This window comes from Hemicordylus capensis, chromosome 5 (genome assembly GCF_027244095.1).
Source record: "Hemicordylus capensis ecotype Gifberg chromosome 5, rHemCap1.1.pri, whole genome shotgun sequence".
In the NCBI taxonomy this organism is placed as follows: Eukaryota; Metazoa; Chordata; class Lepidosauria; order Squamata; family Cordylidae; genus Hemicordylus; species Hemicordylus capensis.
Genome location: NC_069661.1, coordinates 193,390,306 through 193,396,705, shown reverse-complemented (window position 1 = coordinate 193,396,705; position 6,400 = coordinate 193,390,306).

Genomic DNA, 6,400 nt, shown 5'->3' with positions numbered 1-6,400 from the left:
AAGTTTTATGCAAGAAAGAAGCCCACAAGGAGATTGAGCTGCAGTTTACCATTCCAAAGAAGTGACTGATTATATCAGTTGACAAAAGCCACTAATAAATCTAATGAATATTAGCTGATAATTAGATGTTCCTAGCAACAGAAGTACTATTAGCATAGTTAGTATTTAAATATAGTTACTGCAAATTGACAATTCACCAGCAGCAAGTAGGAGCAGCAATCCACTTTACCTGTGAGCTCTATATATCTGAGTTGGTATTGCTCAATTCTTTCCCCGCCCTCTTTCCCAGGATGTGTGGCCACCTCAGACATGCAAAAGAGACTTCTGGATCAGCTAAGCTTCAGGATATTATTTATCTCTCTTTCAATCTTAAGAACATAAGAACATAAAAACAGCCCTGCTGGATCAGGCCCAAGGCCCATCTAGTCCAGCATCCTGTTTCACACAGTGGCCCTCTCCTGCCATTACTCCCCTGCAACTGGTTCTCAGAGCCATCCTGCCTTTTGAGACTGGAGGTGGCCCACAGCCCTCCGATTAGTAGCCATTGATGGACCTCTCCTCCATGAAGTTATCCAAACCCCTCTTAAAGCCATCCAGGTTGTTGGCTGTCACTACATCCTGTGGCAGAGAGTTCCACAAGTGGATCACGTGTAGTGTGAAAAAGTACTTCCGTTTGTTGGTCCTAGACCTCCTGGCAATCAATTTCATGGAGTGACCCCTGGTTCTAGTGTTGTGTGAGAGGGAAAAGAATCTTGTACCAATTGAGTGAGGATAAGAGAAAAAGTGATTGGTTGGAACTCCCTGCTGTGAAGGCATCTGAACTTTTGCCCTAAGGGCCCTGCTGAAAGGTGCTACTACTGTTCCATGATGCATGGAGGGAGATCTCTTACTAACTTAAAGGTAAAGTGTGCCGTCAAGTTGATTTCGACTCCTGGTGCCCACAGAGTCCTGTGGTTGTCTTTGGTAGAATTCAGGAGGGGTTTACCATTGCCATCTCCTGCTCAGTATGAGATGATGCCTTTCAGCATCTTCCTATATCGCTGCTGCCCAATATAATACCAGCAGGGATTTGAACCGGCAACCTTCTGCTTGTTAGTCAAGCATTTCCCCGCTGCTCCACTTAAGGTGCTTACTAACTTATTATCAGAAGAAAAAATTCAGGAACGCTGTGCATTTTTCCTAAGATACAAGACTTATTGGTGTAAGTTTAAAATTCTCCTCAACAGGTATCTTTAAAGAGTCCATGTTTTACTAAGCTTTTCACAGAGCTCTTTCCAGGAACCTCAGAACTTGGATTTAATAATATCCTTATTTTGCTGGGCTTATTGAGCTCTGATAGCATCAGCACCTGTGGTCTGTACTGCACATTATTTCACTAATTGCAGTTAGGATTATATACAAATTGTATGTTTCTCTCATCTTAGTGGATTTTAAGATAAACCTACAAGAATCTGAAGTGGAGGTTAAGCTATCGGCAAAAGGAACAGAGAATCAAAATAAGACCTCTTCTCTCCAGGTTTGCTTTGCAAGAAGTTTAGTGAAATTCATACGTATGCAATGAATTGCTGTATTCTTAATGAGAATACAGGCTTTGTTGATTGAATAACATTTCATAACTTCACCTCTAACACTGTAAATTAGCATGGGCTATTTCAGGATTTTATCACACATTATTTTCTGTTCTATGTGAGAAATGCTAGAAATATAAAAAGCACCATTTTAAGTCAAGCAAGGCATCTATGAAAAAGTAATCCAGAAAACTCTCAAGCCAATGTCGATTTACACAATTCATTAAGGATATTCAGATAACCACAAGGGCTGGTGGGGGGAAGGCTGTTCCAAACTTATTTCCCCCACGGATAACAGCGAAACTGTTTCTGGGAGCATGGACCGTGCGCCCTGATTATCCATGCTGCAACCAGTAGTGCGGATCTCTGGAGGCCAGGACATGTTCCGGCCTCTGGGAATCCCACAATGCATTGCACTCTGAGCATGGTGCATTGGGAAATCCCCATCTAGGTGGGCACTCTAGGCACCCATCTCTGTGTCTTCTCGGGCTTCGTGCAGTGGTGTGCTGCAGCTGCTCAAAAAAGCTAATACAGTCCTAGACTGCATTAACAGAGACATAATATCCATAACATGAGAACTAATTGTTCCACTTTATTCAACACTGTTCACACCTCACTTGGAATACTGTGTCCAGTTGTGGTCTCTGCATAAAGAAGGACATTGATCAACTAGTTCAGAGGAGGACAAAGATGGTGAGCGGTCTGGAAACCAAGTCCTATGAGGAATGGTTGGAGAAGTGGGGTATGTTTAGCCTGGAGAAGACAAAGGAGAGAGATTCATTATTTATTTATTTATTTATTTATTTATTTAGATGATTTATTTTATTTGAAATATCATGGCTCTCTTCAAATATCTGAAGGGCTGTCAAATAGAAGAAGGAGTGGAGTTGTTCTTTCTTGCTGCTGAAATCAAGTCTAGAACCAATAGGTTGAAATTACAAGGAAGCAGATTTAAGCTAGACATTAAAAAGAATGTTGTAACCTCAAGAGCTGTTCAGTAGTGGAACAGTCTGTCTGCTTCATTCAATGGATGGCTCTCCTTTGCTAGAGGTTTTCAAACGGAGGCTGGGCGGCCATATGTCAAAGATGCTGTAACAGTTTCCTGCACTGAGTAGCAGGGTTGGACTTGGCCTCCAAGTTCCCTCCCAACTCTAAAATTCTATGAGAACGCAAGAATACACAATTTCACATAACAGTTTTCTTTGGAGACTGGGACATAATGTAATTCAAAAGTGGCTTAGTTCTTGTTTTCAAAACAATAGACCACTATTTCAGAACTAAATTACACATTCAGAAGCTAAACTCACATGACAGCAATGAATACCACTTCTTGATTACACTTATGCAAGTAACTCATAAAACATATAGAAATGAGATGAGTTAGTGACAACTTTGCCTGGATTCTGAACAACAACTGAGTGAATGATGCCCATTCTGGAGAAAACAGCAAGTGTGTCAGCAGTACCACTATAAAAGTTGTACTGGGTTTGTGGATATGTGATAAGGGCATGGGAGCAAAGCTGAGGGTGGCAGGGTGGATCTTGGAGTATATATGGCAAAAATAGAGAAGTTCAAGAGGATATGAACCAAAAAAGGAACTACAGCTAAAGAGAGGAAGAGTCTGGACACTGTAGTCAATTTTGTAAAATATAAAAATGTAGCAAAAATGGGAAATTAAACTTCTTGCCCATCAAACTTCTGGAGCACACACAACATATGCACAGCTTCTGAACACAAAGTTAATTCAGAGGGAAAGCATATTAGTATTCATTCACCCTCTTTTCTGCATGCCTCTTGTGCACAGATCCTTTAATTTTATAATGTATGGCTGCTGAGCATGCAGCAGGTGCTGCATTCAGGGGTATATAAAAGTTATTATTTAGGTCTCTGCAATCCAACCCCCAAATGAAAAATGTTCATTCATTTTAGAGCAATTAAATGAGTTATAAGAAAATGCCTACCTTAAGGAGAAAACAATGGTTTTCTATTGCAGTATTATTTAGAAGTTATGCCTGTGTAACAAAACAAAAAGGGCCTTGTGTTCAGAACTACTCAGCTGATACAAAGACTGATCCTCAAAAGCTCTATTGGCACAATCCCCTTTAGAACGAATTAGGGCCCTTTAGTCTAATCAAGGGGATAGTCTTACTATGGGGAGATAGCTGTATTAATAATGTTGTTATTGCTTATTAATTTCCATCCTACCCTACGTTTCTATAGGAGTACCAAGGCAGCTGCTGATAGTCATGAAGAGCAATAACAAATAAAGCTAAATAAAACTAATAGACCCAGATCTTTAAACAAAAAACAGCCTACACCAACTCCACAGCACAACTTTATCTTTACCTTTAAAACAAAAGCAGCAGCAGTAAATCCTGATTACTAACAAGCATCTGGAAAAGCCTGCTCAAACAAGATTATCTTTACCACCCCACCCCATCAAAGCACATAGTGTGGAGCCATATGTATCTCTTTCTTAAGTAGTCATTCTACCTCTTGAGAACCTCAACTGAAAATGACTATCTTGCGTATATCCATCAGCTGTACCTCCCACAGCGGCAGGCGGGACACACACAAAGGTCAGAGGACCACCAAATTGAAATAGATTTCTCTTCTTTTTTAAATAGTTGATCCAGTGTTGAAAAAAGAAAAGCCTTCATTGGCTTCAACTGGAACACGCACAAAAGCTTTCAAGGCAAACACTGAGATGCTCATGCATCCTACTTTAATGGTTTATGGTCTGCTAATGGCTATTATCCATGTGATGGCAAAATGGAATCCATGTTTAGAGGCAGTATATCGCAACAATGGGGAGGGGGTGTAAACTTCGTGAGGGCAGTAGGACTCAAGCTCCCTCCAGGATTTCCTGGAGGGAGCAATGGGCCCACCGGGCTGCCAGGTGGGGTGGTGGTGGGGGTTCAAGCCCTCCTCCGGATTTCCTGAGGGAGGCAATTCCCCCCACCACCCGCTGCCAGGTAGCATCAGTCAGTTGAACAACACAGTCAGTCCTGTGTTATCTTTGTAGCAACTCAGCAAGTTATTAGGAGGCTCGGCTGAGGCTCAGGGCCTTTTCGCTTTATGATTCTCTGTTTAGAAGTAGTATCACACGGAGAAAAGCTAGTGGTGCTCTATGCATGCAGTTGCTCTGCCCAGAATGACCCCATCCCCAAGGGGAATATCTTACAATGCTCACATGTAGTCTCCCATTCAAATGCAAACCAGGATGGACCCTGCTTGCTACCACAAGATCTCTCCTCCCATATGCCCCTTGCCCCCCCCCCACCGTTCCCAGAAATTAAGCTGTCTATGCCCCTGCTTTCATGCCCTCCTTGTGGGCTTCCTGAAGGGACCTTGGTAGGCCACTGTGGGAAACAGGATGCTGAACTAAAAGGACCTTTGGTCTGATCAGAAGGGCACTTTTTATGTTCTTATGTCACTGCACAATAGTGTTGCCTATTTACTATCTCCAGTGCTCAGGTATTTGCCTCCTATAATGAAAAATAAATGATTATCTCCTCTGCTGTAAGGGCTGTAAGGGCTACTACCTCATCTCCTTGTATTATGTTCAGACAGGGTCTGCCTCTTGCTAGATCCTCAGGCGTCTCTGTGCCTTTAAGAGTTAAACAGAATTGAGAATTAACCCAGTGTGGTTTTTCCCATCTTAGTTGCTGCTCTGAGAACACATGAAGTGCATTTCCTAGCATATATACATTGGCAGGGATGTAGTAGCAAGGTTGGAGTAGGACAAGAGAGCGGAAGACGGGCCCCACCTTCTCCACCACCCCTCCTCCCATGTCCTTGCTGCAGAAGAATGAGGACAAAATGAAAAGCAAAATATTCTTAGCTTGGGAAAACATCCTTTACCTTACCCCTATGCAACTGATATCACACAATCCCCATAGAGTGCCCCACCCACTCCACCAGGCCCCAGGAACATTTGTCCCACCTTGTTCAATTTTAGTTATGTCCCTGTGCATGAGTCCTACCTTAAAGATAAATAGCAGCTACATCAGGGTCTTTAACTGTTAACTCTAAATTTTATTTTCGTTATTGCTACTACAGTGCTAAGTAGAGTGAGCAATGTTTAAGAGTCCTTTTAATAGCAACTTGATAAGCAGGAATTAGGCAGGCGAAGCTTTTCTGACCACTCTATTCTCCAAGCATTAACCTGAATAATGTTTTTGCCGCTTTAGGAACATATGAAGCTGCCTTATATGGAATCAGAACATTGGTCCATCTAGCTCAGTATTGTTTACTCAGACTGACAGCAGCTTTTCCAAAGTCCCTCTTAGGCAGGAGTCTCTCTCAGCCCTATCTGGAGATGCCAGGAAGGAAACTTGGAACTAGGGGTGTGCCCGAATATTTTTGGCACCTCTTTGAAGAGGCACCGAAATGAATCAGCTCCCTGCAACTAAAATGTTTCGGCGTGGGGCGAGGGGCTATGGCGTATTAACGTAGTAGCAAATGTAGCATTTGCTACGGGCCCCGTGTTTTTGAGGGCCCCGCACACCTGGCTTCCAATAAATATCCCTTTCCTGCTAAATGTGGCTTTTAAGAGAAGGCTCAGCACAGCATCGGTCCCGTGGCTGTTGCTGGTGCTCCTTGCGTAGCGCTGACATGCGAATTTTTTTGGGCGGCAGCGCTCCTCGCTCCCGCCCCTGCCCCCGTCGTTGCCTGGAAGTCTCCGTAAGAGCAGCACGCATGTGCGCATGGTGGCGCGCGCGTGCGCCAGCGACATACGCACGCTGCCACACGCGCATGCGTGCTGCTCTTACGGAGACTTCCAGGAAATGACGGGGGCAAGGGCGGCAGCGAGGAACGCTGCCGCCCCC